At 43.1% G+C, this 13,890-nt stretch overlaps 1 protein-coding gene and 1 long non-coding RNA gene across 6 annotated transcripts in view; one reads left to right on the top strand and one right to left on the bottom strand.

Moving 5' to 3' along the window:
* The window catches only part of LOC139760678 (uncharacterized), a 223,462-nt gene that overhangs the window by 172,077 nt on the left and 37,495 nt on the right, over nt 1-13,890 (top strand). The window contains exon 6 of one of the 4 annotated variants that reach the window (XM_071684206.1): nt 195-287. The exons of the other annotated variants lie outside the window; for them this stretch is intronic. The gene's annotated coding sequence lies outside the window, so the exon portion shown is untranslated. The remainder of the gene's footprint in view (nt 1-194; nt 288-13,890) is intronic. 4 annotated transcript variants of the gene reach the window in all.
* LOC139760679 (uncharacterized) overlaps nt 12,825-13,890 on the bottom strand; it is an 87,544-nt gene continuing 86,478 nt past the window's right edge. Inside the window, exon 3 of one of the 2 annotated variants that reach the window (XR_011715383.1) lies at nt 12,825-13,128. This is a non-coding gene — a long non-coding RNA (uncharacterized lncRNA). Of the gene's footprint in view, nt 13,129-13,149; nt 13,555-13,890 lie in introns of those variants that run through there. The other variant, XR_011715385.1, reaches the window with a different exon arrangement.

Here is a 13,890-nt window from a genome sequence, read left to right as displayed (position 1 = left end):
GTGTGTTTAAATATGTTTGCAATGTTTTTGAATAAGTCGATAATTTCCCAGAACTCGTAAAGAAAATTTGATCCTGGTTTGTTATAGATATATAAGACATTAAATGAGGTTCGCCCTCAAAGTGCTCCTCGCTTCCTCAAATATGTTCTCGCTCAGCAGCTGCGCCTTCAACTCTCTCGTTTTCTTCCTCGCAGGACCTCGTCGTCCATCGCCATCCACTCTCACTTTCCTTTAGAAGTTTGTGGTTGTTTACTCTCGACGTCTGGGACTTCACTATCGCTTCATGTGTAAGTAACACAGATTATGATCTACGTTCACCATCATCACTATCACGAGCAGACATTCCTCCCAGGCCTTCCTCCCGTCACCAGGAACCTCCACCCAACGAACACTATGTACACAGACACTGTACAACACCCTCCATCATGTGTTGTTGCATAACAAAACAGTGTTTCTTAACTAGGTGTAAAAACTCCAGGAAGCGACCTTGCTGTCCTGTTTTTTTTTACCCTGGTCTCTGTCATGGTCAACCGTAACACCCGGAAAGCTGAAACAAGGACCGATGCTTGTGTGGCGCTGTTCCTCCCGTACGTTGCCGCCCCTGCGCCCACGCCCACCGGTGGGCGTGGGCGCTGTTTTGTTTATTATATATACCGTTTCCTCTTCCTTGATGAGGGTCTCGCTTTCAAAGTATGCAAATTAAGTTTTTGTGGTAAGTATTTCTTTGAATTCTGCCTCCACTGAGATGTGTCTGTGTATTGTTCGTGGCTCCGCTGATCACCAGTTGTCCCTGTTTCATCTTGGTCATGACAGATGTCTGATGTATTGTTATACAGAGAGGAAAGGAGATTTTAGTGCGTGAATTCATGAAGCTTTTGCATCATAAGGATGAATATTCATGGTCCTAGATTTTCTTCTCATTTTTCATATTGGAACAGCAGTTACACACACACACAGGCATACATACATGCATACAGATAGATAGATGGAAAGATAGATAAATGAATAGATACATTGGTAGATAAAAAAAAATTGTGTGTGTAATTCTCTTTCATACTTGTTCGCCGTTTCTCGCTTTAGCGAGGTAGCACCAAGAACAGACAAAAACAACAAGGCCTTGCTTGCTCACGTCCATTCCCCAGCTGTCATGTATAATGCAAGTCGCAACCCCCCCCTCCCCCCCACCTTCATTCTACAACCAGGACCCACTGTTTCATATGCTCTCGCTCAGTCGACTAACAGCACGTCGACCCCTGCATACCACATCGTTTCAAAGTATTTCATCCCATACACGACTTTCACCCTTCTGAATGTTCAGGTCAAATTACCTTAAATCTTTTTCGCTCCATCCTTCTATCTCCGTCCTGTACTTTCACTCTGTCATCAAGCTCAACGAAAACTTACAAAATTTTCCTTTAGACACGTACCACATAAAACCCACACCTTCGTATGCCGTGCAGGAGGCTAATGAGGCGCACCATGACCGGGTCACTGTTAGTTAACCGAAAACGACCTCCGTTGTAAACACAGATGGCCTGCCTGTGTGTTCCCGTTAGCTTAACATTGTGGTGGACACACTGAGCAAAGGTCAGTGGTCGGGCGGTGCGCCGGCTAGTAAAATCCAGTTCCTTAACTTATTATCAGAGGACAAGAACGCCTTTAGGCCTGGTAGTATGTATGGCTTAGGACGTGACCCTGAGCTGGTGAGTCAGCTGATCAAACGTAAACAAACCGGTGTCGTGAGCAGTTTCCGGTAAAAACATATTTTACCGGAATAAAGTTAACTGCTTGCAATCAACTTTACCCAAGTAATCTCCAGAAACTACACGCACACAGACATACACACTACATATCATAAATACATATATACGGCATTACGGTCGATTACATCATTACGTGTACATGCATAACCTGAGAATATTCGTATTAATCCTTATTGAGTCATCACGTCTGGTGCATTCCCGCTCGCTCCTCACGAAGTAATATTTTTAACAAATGGCCACCGGCTGATCAGCAGTGGCTCCAGCCTCTACTGACCTTACAACACAGGAAAAGACGTGACGCGGAAAATATCTCGCATTTTGTCGTGTTTCTTTTACCGTTGCTTATAGATACCAGTCGGTGTCTATCAGAGTTTTATTTGATACGCTGATTCCCATAGTTACCTCCTCCAGACTGGGAAAATATACAAGTTCGGTTGCACCATATTCTCTGATCAACAGCTGGAATCACAAGCTTAACATTGACACTCTGTAAGTGATGTAAGTCATGACAGTCTGTAAGTGATGTAAGTCATGAGCAAAACTGAGACTCGTGTACCTGTGTGCACGACAAGAGTGCAGTGTTACCACAACAAAAGATGAAACAATGTCGAGTTTATGCCACAGTTGATGGTCACAGTACTGACCACTCTGTCTCCTTCTTCAACCCGCCTGGAGAGCTCAGCGAGAAGTAATATGGTGACGTACAGTCAAGTTAGAAGCCTTTGACTAAAGAACATGCAGGCAGGGTTTGCTTGTGCCGACAGACTTTACACCTCATAATTCTTTATGTACTTCAACTTTTAAACTTGGGCTTGTCATATGAACTACTTGGAACGTTCAATGTTCGCAGTAAAACATCAGCTGTACTGTATCAACTTTCTAGGCGCTTCTGTACTGGCTTCAGTCTGAGATATGGTAGGACGTCTCCACCCAGGGTGAGAGGCGCTGCCCAATGATGTTGTCCCTTTGGGCTGAACTTGAATCATGATTGGTAAGATTTACTGGATCTTATTAGAAAATGTACGAGTGATAATTAAGGTTTTTCAGTAGGTGTCAGCGGCATGCTGGGAGGCTGGATAAATTGTGTGTGTGTTAGTAAAGTTGTTGATAGATTGCGAGGAATGTTTTGTGATATGTCCAGTGGTTGGCTGGAAGAGAACGTCGTCATGGGTGAACAAAATGAGTGGGATAATGATGCGGAATTTCACTTGGGAGACTGAACTGATATCTACGCTGCAAAGATTTTCCTGCCAAGAAATAAAGGCTAAGCATGACGCAACATGAACCGCAAACTCGACCATCAGAAACAATGCACAGGAAGACACTTCATTTCTAAAGATTGCTAAATTCATTTTTCACAGGCTTGCGCTCTTTCGCTTAGATTTTGCCTAAAGATCGTCACATTTTATTTGTAATTCTCAGTAAGATCCCCTCTACTCTTTAATTAGAAAGGCGGAACCTCGTACGACTGGCAGCTGTGTTAAGGTAAAGAGTCGTGTGTCCGGCAACAGTGTCACAATGCTGCGTCATGTTGCCGGCAGTGTTGTCACGGCAGGGATGAAGGGTGTCACCAAACACATGCATAATCATGGCCTTAATCTTTGACCAGAGGAACCATCATTGATAAGGGCCTTCCTTAGATGATGAGCCATAATTACAACTAGTTTGGTGATACTTCTGGAAAGCTTTTGTCATTTATCACAAGCTGTGTTGGGTAGGAGGATGGTAAACCTCGTGAATCACAGGTCATTACTACAGCCCACCCTAATTCATGGGGCAAGGTATTACAAGACATACAGGTGTAAGAACTCTGATGATAACGATAAAAGCAATTGTAATGATGATAAATGGTGTCATTAATATCAACGGCAGAAAAACTAATAATGATAATATCATGATCATGTTGATATCAACAATATCATCAATAATGATAATATATAAGATTAACACTTCTGCCAATAATGCTAATCACCATCACAAGAAATCGTCTACTACCGTATCCGACAGTTTGATGCTTAGTGTGTGTGATGAAGTGTGAGCTGTCCAGTGTGGTGATGTAGGTATAATGTTGTGGAGTGTGATGGGTGTGTTGGGTGGTGGGGTTACGGTGTCGTCGTGTTTGGAGTATTGTGGTATATTTTGCGATGATGAAGTGCTGTTGTGGTGCTGTATGTGGTGTATAGATCTGCCATAGAGTTCAGTGGCATTGCAACATAAAGTACGGTATACTGATACACTGTATAGAGATGCACTGGGCAGTAACAATAGTGTGATATAACATTATGACGCAATACGTTGTTTTGGGTGATTCAGTGATGCAACTTAATGAACGTATTGCCTACAACTTATGCAACGTTTTTTGGTCGTTTAATGATTCTGAAAGAGACGCTGAGAGGATCATGGTGTTCGTGGAGAACTAACCTCTCTCAATCGCTTGTTGATGTGGAGACTTGATTTGTGCAAAGGTTATGTTGGAAAGTGTCCGGATTGAAGGTGCCTTTTGTTGCGGAAGAGCGCAGTTTGTTGTTATGAGTGAGCGTTGTTTTCAGTTGTATAAGTGGGTTATTTGTTTACTGTTGTATAAGTGGGTTGTTTGTTGTTGAGGGAGAGAGCTGTTTGATGTTTGGCTGATGATAGTGGGCGTTGGGGTTCAATAGACGCTGGTGGTTGTGTTTTTTGGGCAATTCGGTTTTGTGTTGATGATCATTAGTGGCTCGCCTGTTTGCCAGTGCTTGTTGGTGATTCAGCTGGTACATGTGGTTGTTGTCTGCTGTAAAAGAGTAATACCATTTCCAGTTCGTTTCCCGTTATAAACAAACAGCGGATAGTGAAGCAGAGGATGGTTACAGATGGTGGTGGTTGCAAGCGATTCACTTAGTCAGTGGTTGGGTGGATCCTCATGTTGTCAGTGGTTGGGTAGATCCTCATGTTGTCAGTGGTTGGGTAGATCCTCATGTTGTCAGTGGTTGGGTAGATCCTCATGTTGTCAGTGGTTGGGTAGATCCTCATGTAGTCAGTGGTTGGATGGATCCTCCGACAAAAGCTTGAGACAGTGCCATCTGGGGAGCCTCGACCTTCTCTGACTTCATCGTTCACGCAACACAAAGGTAACACATTAAGCTTCCTCGTCATGAAGATACACTTTTATCATCCTCTAATGTGCGAAGTAATTATGAACACAATTCTCGCTCTCAATCTACCTATCTGTCTCTGTAGAACAAAGTATTGTAAATCCGAATTTGTTTGGAAAGTCTATAATTTACGATAAACAACAGTAAGTCACCTTTCCATGGTATGTTCACATCTCTGTTTCTTGCTTGGGAGTGGCAAACGAAGGTGGCAAAGACGAAAGCTGTATCCACTCCTGAGAGGCAGGTGGAGGTGGAAGGGACAGGAGCTGTAGCCACTCCCGAGTGCCATTCCACCACACTGTTTCCGTTAAAGGCTGCAGACAACACACCCACCTCGACCACATCTTCCAATGGTTACGTTAAAAACGGGAAATGTGTGTCATTCTCTGGAACCAACTTTACAATGATGAAACCTTCTTAATGACACATTAAGAATTGTCAGAAATATAAATTGGTATTTCTTGCCAGAGTTAACGATACCAAAGAACCAAGAGGAAGAAAGTTATATCAAGATTGATACACAAGATGAGTCTTTCTCAACACGTCGTGTAGCTGCAGCTTGATTACACGTTTCTAATAAAAGGGGACCAGAGTGCTTTTGCATTAATATTATTTGAAATATTATACCATGTGTGTATGGATCACTATTGAATGAATATGTTGTAAATCAGTACTGAAGGTAGTGTGATGCAGGTCAACACTGAAGGCAGTGTGATGCACGTATATACTGAAGGCTGTGTGGTGCAGGTTCATACTGAAGGTAGTGTAATGTAGGTCAGCACTGAAGGCAGTGTGAAGCAAGTCAGTACTGAAGGCAGTGTGATGCAGGTCAATCCTCAGTGCATTGTGATTTAGATTCTTATTTTTCAGAAGTTGAAAATGAAAATCGTGACGACATTTCATGTCTTTATCTCATGATAATCTGTCCAGTGGAAATTATCTCGTCATACGTCTGCAGAATTCATTTGCTCCTCTTGAGGAAATCTTATACTTAAACAGAGTTCAAAGCCGGTTATGAGAGAGAGAGAGAGAGAGAGAGAGAGAGAGAGAGAGAGAGAGAGAGAGAGAGAGGAAAAGGATGGAATGAGCAAGAGAAAGAGTTAAAGATACGGAGATAGTACATGCATGGTTGACTGCAAGAGTGTAAAGGAGACAATGGAAAAGAAAGTAAAAATATTCTTGGTTCTTACAATAGATGATTTTGTTTCTGCCACAGTCCTGCACTCCACTCTCTGCCCCTAACATAGCCCTGCACTCCCATCTCATACTTTTTCTCCATGTATTCGTTCGTATGGTTCAGCTCTCATTGTGTTTCTTCTCCTTACCCTAATAATATCTAATTCCATCAACATAATCCATATACAATTTTATGCTCTTCATATTTACTACATAATCTTAGAGAACATTTTACCTTTGCTTAATGTCATCACTTGGATTACTTATCCTTTAAGTATAAAGTAATTCCCTGGTCGCTGGGCTGCCTACAATCCTGCACGAGCTCGCTTTAGGCTGGGCCTCGGGTGCGCACTTGACGTCGACTGGTCCCTCTTCTCCCAGACTGAGTAACCTGGCAGCTTTCTCTACCCTGTCACCTTCTCCGCCGTTCAGCTTAGGACTCGCCTATCTCGTTACCTTCTGTGTCATTCGAACAAATACCTGCCACTCCTCTACCGCTGAGACCGGGCGCTTGCCCTTCCCACGTCTCCTTCCCAGAACACCGTGGGAGAGGCCACGTTTCACCTCGCCCATTTTGTCTTGTGTATGACGTTGGCTGGCAGGTTTCTAGGAAATGGCATTCTCGGCTGTTACATAAGACTGTGAGCCATCATGGGACTGTGAGCCACTATGAGGCTCTAAACCAACATGGGGCTTTGACCCATCATGTCGTGAGTCATCATGAGTCTGTGATCCATCATAGGGAAGCGAGTTTTAATTGGAGGGTGAGCCATCATGCGGCTGCGAGCCATCTTGGTCTTTAAAACGTTTGAAAATTTTAAAACAAACTAATACGAATACTCCAACCCACCTCCACTATCTTCGTTTTCTTTTTCTTTATTAGTGGGGGAGTGGCTAGCCTGGGGACCTCCCACACCACAGAAGCCTCCGTTCTCGGCTCCGTCATTCACTGTTACCACAGGAAGGTAATATTTTTCATAAGTTACAGTTACCTTAAGGACAGGGTAATTTTTTGTCATTAGAGTTACCTTGCTTCATATCTGATGTATTTCGGGTTGTGTGTGCCTGCATCAGGTGTGGGGACGTGTGACCCCGTCAAATCCACACTGGAACAGACGGCAGGCCCTCACGGCTATTGGAGGAATGATTCTCCCGCCAAACATGACTTTCCAGTGGAAATGATGTATCATGTGATGGCATGTGTTTGTTGGCGTGTTGTGTTGTGGCAATGTGATTAGATAGGGATGGTTAGGATGACAAAGGGAGAAGGGGATTTTTGTGGGATTATGTGGTATAAGGATATGTGGTGAAGGGTGAGATGGAATTATTGTCGACTGTAGACGCATTTAGTAAAGAACTTCATAGTTAGGAGCAGAAGAAGAAATGTGAAGAAATCGAAAGGATGAGATCTGATGTGGAAACCGTGTTATGGTATTACTGGGCTGGGAGGTGAGCCTTGGGGAAATTACTGATGATAACCTGTGCTGATGAGAAGCGTTGTGACGGGCTTTGTGACGATCAGTTGTGTGTTGTTGTCATTTATAATGTAGATAGTTGTGGAATGGCTACTTGTGGTGTGGTGACCAGTTGTGTGGTACAGAGGCCGACCAATGATTTCCTTACAATTCTCTCGACAACAAAAGGTCTTTCCTACACAAGTCTCCCAGTATGAGGTAATCCTGTTACAGCGGATTTTTTTCTTTCTTTTTCTTCGGTGGATTGTTACTGATGGGGTGTTTTCCAGTGGGGAGTATTGCAAGGGAGTGGTGACCAGTGGGTGCTTACTCAGTGGGGAGTATTACCAGTTGATGTTGTTCAGTGTAGAGTATTCTCAGGGGAAAGTTGTCCGGTGGGGAGTATTCCCAGTGGATGCTGTCCAGGGAGATCTGTTCCGTCGAGGTGCAGCCTGACGGGACACTATCGTCTGACGGGGAACTCACCAGCTGGTGCGTAGCTGACCCGACGGTACTTTTACTGTGGGGAGCCAGTCGTCTGGTGGGGGTCCTCCAGGCGGCCAGGTGCCCCTACTACCTCCACGCATCCCCCCACTCGGGAACCATGAGTAAGGCAGCAGTAGGGTAGTGAGGGGATGTGTGTCCAACATACCTCGAAAATTTAAAGATGAAGGAAACGATATCAACGTTTGATGATGAGATCAGTACGGCACACCTTATTATGATAACACCGTCAGCCCAACGATCAGCTGTTTACACGCCCCTAATATTTCAGTGACAAACTGGAGGTCACAGAGCTGCTGACGTCAATGACTTTTTCTTCCAAGAAAGAGTTGAATCTATAAATGCTCGCTACACAAAACTTTTTTCCACGAATTAAAGATATTTTCGTAAGACTCGGTTACCTTATTTAGACGTTTACACTGCCAGAGCAAAGTCACCTTCGACGAAGCCGTATCTTCGTCATCTAAGAAAGCGAGTACATCCTCGATAAGGATCTTCTCATTCCAGAGAATCCATCACTTCCCTGCCTCTGATTGTAGCGCAACTTCGAAGTTGCAGAAAGACTCATTAAATGAGTCTTAAGGTTGAACAGAACTGTATTTCCTCCATCCCTCTACTAGCCAGAGTGACATTAAAACCTGATGGTCTTCTTCAGACATCACCTTTAACCAATCCTCCCCTTCCGTCCGCCTTCATCCTGCTTCCCCCCTCTCTTCTACAGCAGATCTTTCGGCAATTGCTCTCATGAGCTGTGTGTGTGTTCTTGTCACCAAGGCTTAGTCCCATGACACGCGTCTGTCTCCTGCTTCCCATAGCTTGTGTGTAGAAAGCAGCCTCATGAGGATTGACCGTTATCACGCCTCCATTTTCCGATCAGCAAAGCTGTGAGACTCTCTTCCCTCGCCAGTTCCCTTTCCTGTAACCTTTCCATTTCTGACAGTCAGGTCTACAAGTACCTGATCAATTCTTATTACTTTCATTTTTTCCTCATACTCGATTATCATTCACCCGAGCTCCAATGACTGAGGCATGTTCTGCCCTCGTCAGGTCGGTAACTAGAAAAAGAAGATACATACAACGTCTGCGAATTATATACATGGTGTTCCCGGACGCCACCTGCATGTGGTAATACCACAAGTGACATATCTCCCTCGATGGAGTTGTAACTAACATTAACAACAGAAGGGAGTGTATCACATCGAGACCTTCCCGCCGTAAAGTAGCCCTGCTCCCGTGAGGAGCGCAAACTTGAAAACGCAAGGTCCTGTAAAGCAGGTCTTGAGGTTGCATAATATATAATATATATATATATATATATATATATATATATATATATATATATATATATATATATACACACACACACACCTGCCTCCAGCATACTATGATAACTGTACTAACATTTAAACGAAGCAAGACGGTAGCCTCCACATCTGGCCTCCTCGTCCTTGTACTTATCTCATTATTCCATCTTTCCGTTGCTCTCCTTTAGTCGTTGCTTACGTCACAGAGTTACGGTAAGTGAGGGTTTTTCCTCACTGTTGTCATAGCCTTAGTGACAGAGAAATGATTGCCAGAGGAAAGACTGATTGACAGTAATCGGATGATCAAAGTTATCCACGAATTTACATAAAGTCTTCATCGCATCGCAGTAGCATTTCTCTCGTTCGTGGATCTAATCTACAAATCATTGTTATATATTCTGAACATTGGAAAACAAAAACATTTTTAAAGAAAAAAATCATATTTTGTTGTTTGACGTCAGTGGTGCAAGTTTTTAGTCTGACTGGACGAGCATCAGATGGTCAGGGCCGGATGATGTTGACCTTTGTGGCATCCGTGTCTTGCTTGTATCTTGTCTTTATCCTTGTTGCTGGTGCTGCCTCCTACCGCTTAGTTACACCAGCTTATGGTAGTATCCCGCCGACCACCCACGCCCGTGAGCCTGCTGCTTGGTGGATACACATGAATGGTAACATACTGTTTGTTGGTTACAGCCGTCGCACCTAACCGCTTTGCTGCACATTTATCATTCGTAGGTTCACTGTGTAGTCTCGTCACTCTGTAACCTAGGTAAATCATCACTGTACAATACAACGTCTTCAAACGTTATTAACTTGTTGTGTTACCATTACTAATATCATATGTCCTGAGCTATGCCAGTATGAAGACACGAAGTGTGACCACCAGAACTCAGGTGTTGTTCCACCACCAACCAGCCACTAGGTAAGGCTGGGAATCCTCTCAGGTCTTGATGGTTGAGCTGAGCTCCGTTTCTCTCCATCTGAGGCCGAGACCGTAAGGCCAGATCTCTTGAGCTGACGCGACGTGTGATAAGACTGATACTCCTGCAGGATCGTATCATTACATTTTCTTCCTTTCTATCAGTGTCACATCTCTATCTCCCACATATGTTTCTATTTCTTTGTCTCGTGCCTCGTCATGCCTCGCTTGAAACAACCTTACTGACGTTATCGCGCTGGATTCTCCGACAGAAAGAACGGTAAGGTTAACTCCTTTCACTCGCCCTTACTGCATGGTAGGTGAAACATCACTAATCCGACACTCGTCACATTCATACCGCTCGGAGACACTGTCCCCCGACCCTCACGTGATGACGTGCACTACCAAGCAGTCTCTCTCCTGGGAAATACAAAGGTGTACTAAAATAAACCTAGTGAGTTATTTTTAGATTAACCTTGGCTGACCCGGAGCGTGACGCAATAACTGTTGTTCTGGCTGCTGCTGCTGGGGATGTTGGTGAGGCTTGTGTAACTGGGGTGGTGCTGGTGATGTTGATGGTGGTGAATGTGGTGTGTGTGGCGGTGGTGTAGACAGTGGATTACTTGATGATGATGGTGGTGGTGTTCATAAGTGATGTTCCTGCCATTGTAGGAGATGGTGGAGCGATATGTTATTGTTTGATCAATAGTGGTTATGTATGATTGTAGTGTTGTTCTTGGTAGTGATAACTTTAGTGACACTAGTGCAGGTGGTTAGTGACGATTCTTAGTGTTGGAGATTATCGTTGTGGTGGAAGGAATGGTAATAACATGCCGTTGGTAGAGCTACCTCCTGTTGGCTGCAGTGATGGCGCTGGCAGCGGTGCAGCTGGTAATGATGTCGTGCAGGACACTGTGATGTTATGTGGTTGTTGTTGTTGGCAATATTATGGACACTGGTGTTGTTAATGATGATGTGGTGGTGTCAGGTGTTGTGCTTGAGTGGCAGTTACTTACCAGACACTTGTTCTACTGCCTGATGTACCTGCGTGTTAGATGGTCAACACAGATTAAAACCTACCTGGCCTCGCCCCTGCATCTTCTCCTCCATGTAACCTCAAGTGACACCTTCCATGTTGTTGACACTATCACGACTGAGCGACTCGTGTATATCTGTCGTTTTGATTACTTTTACTTAATTACGGTACGACCCTTGATGTGACTGCGTGATCTTTGATGTGCTCTTTAATGGTCAGTTCAAAGGTCACGCCATCATACTCAGTGGTAGTATCATCATGCTCAAAGGTCGTATCATCGGCTTAAAGGTCGTACAGCTGTGTTCGTAGGGTTAAGAGATATCTTAAGTTGTCATTACCGTTTCTGTAATACTGATATGGAGTAACTTAACGACTCATAATATAGTTTCTTATATTGTTCAAGTAATAACTTTATTTCTCAATATATTACTGATATAGAAGGTACTAACTACTGACGATACAGTTACAAGATGTTTTTCACAGAGTACAACGTGTATTAAGTGGTAATGTTGCAATATATGATCAACTTTACAAATGATACACATGGATTTGTATTTATGATCCATGTACTGTTATGGTTGTGGAGAAATGAGAATCTTTAAGATTACTTCCCACTGTTTACTATATCACTAGGTATTGATATTGTGATGATATTGATATAACACAACAACAGTATGTATAATATTGATGTTATAACACAACAACAGTATGTATAATATTGATGTTATAACACAACAACAGTATGTATAATATTGATGTTATAACACAACAACAGTATGTATAATATTGATGTTATAACACAACAACAGTATGTATAATATTGATGTTATAACACAACAACAGTATGTATAATATTGATGTTATAACACAACAACAGTATGTATAATATTGATGTTATAACACAACAACAGTATGTATAATATTGATGTTATAACACAACAACAGTATGTATAATATTGATGTTATAACACAACATTGTGTATAACATTTTCTTCTACTGGCTCTTGTGTCACCAGCCCGGGAGTCACTCGTCGTCATAAGGATGGCTGACCTGGTCAGATGTGCTGGTTTGAATCATATACACACGTGATGCTGTGACCTTTGGCGCCGAGGCTTTCTTTCTTATTCTTACTGTATCTGCGGATGTTTTTGCTAATACAGGTGTTGTCCTTGTTTCTGAAGTGTTGTTCGCCGGAGATTCCATTGTTTTTGTTAAGAAATAATTAATGTTTTGTCCATATCATCATTCTCTCTCTCTCTCCTCTCTCTCTCTTCGATATATCTTTTGCACCGTTCACAGTGGCTTTACTTTCATTTTGTTTAAGGTTACAGTCATAATATTCTCTACCTTTTTCTTTGTGATGTAACTGTAGTTACTCTAGCCAGCGCTTGCTGCTCATAATTGCAGTTTTCCGTTGCTGACAAATAGCTCAGTTGGAGTCTGATGTTTGGTCTATGTATGAATATGACCAAGACAACAGTAATGACGGTAGTGATAACGATGATGATGACGTGAAAGTTTCCTGGGTGACACCACCAGAGTGGCACACTAGCCGTGACAGGAGTGCCAGATGCTCGCCTGACTGTTGTAGCAGCACACAGCTCCTTCCCTGCAGCTGCTGACAGCCACTGTTCCCTCCCGGCGTCGCTGACAGCTAGTACCGTCCCCCGTTGCTGACTTACAAAGCTTTCCACTAGTTTCTCCGCTGGTGATAATTTGTTGTTTGCTCGTAGGAAGATTGTAAAAGTTTTTTTTAAGTTCGCTTCATTGTTACTCAACCTCTCAGGCATATGGGCTTGAGCGATGTGGCGTTGAAATCGCTATGTTGAAGAGCTGGAAACTACAATATGATGCTCGTAAAGATTGTAACTGTAGAATATGATAATATTCTCACAGCTGGGAAATTTAATGATTCTAATTGAGAACTTCAAGATTCGAAGGAATACCATGAAAATGTGAGTTTTTGGAGGAGTAAACCTTCGTTACTCAGTATTGTGATTGTTGACTCAAGTGAGGATCTTGACGCCTGGGGTCAAAGAGAGAGTCGGAGCCGTGTACCCTCACATGAGGTCGACCGTTCAACTCCCGCCTTCCTCCGTCAACAGCAGACCTCACCATCATATCTTCGTGTTAACATTCCAGGCGACTTGACCTCGTTGATACCCTAACCATCTTACACAAAGGCGAAGTTATGAAGATAACGACAGAAGACAGCTGGTTGTGGACGGTACAGTATATCACTATGTCCAGACGAATGGCAAGTCTACTGTGAATGTATGACAGACACAGTATGATGACACACGTGTATACTGATGCTGTTGGTATGACACACCTCACTCTGATACAAGGACCATACGTCGGGATACAACTTTGTTCCACTTGATACATCAAACGTGGAAATAAGAAAAGTCTTTAAGGGAAACAGCTAGAAATATGATAGGGCAATATGATCAAAAGAAAACGGTTGTTTAGAATTACTAAACGTATTGGTTTACAGTGACAAACAAAGTAGAGAGAGATTGTTACAGTGAAAATCAGTGTAAGGTTGTGTAATACAGGCTACCGTGACAGAGGATGCAGGTAACCCACAAGAGAAATCTGT

This window comes from Panulirus ornatus, chromosome 37, assembly GCF_036320965.1.
Source record: "Panulirus ornatus isolate Po-2019 chromosome 37, ASM3632096v1, whole genome shotgun sequence".
Taxonomy (NCBI): Eukaryota; Metazoa; Arthropoda; class Malacostraca; order Decapoda; family Palinuridae; genus Panulirus; species Panulirus ornatus.
The sequence above is the reverse complement of the archived record's forward strand: the minus strand, read 5'-3'. Positions and strand labels throughout refer to the sequence as shown.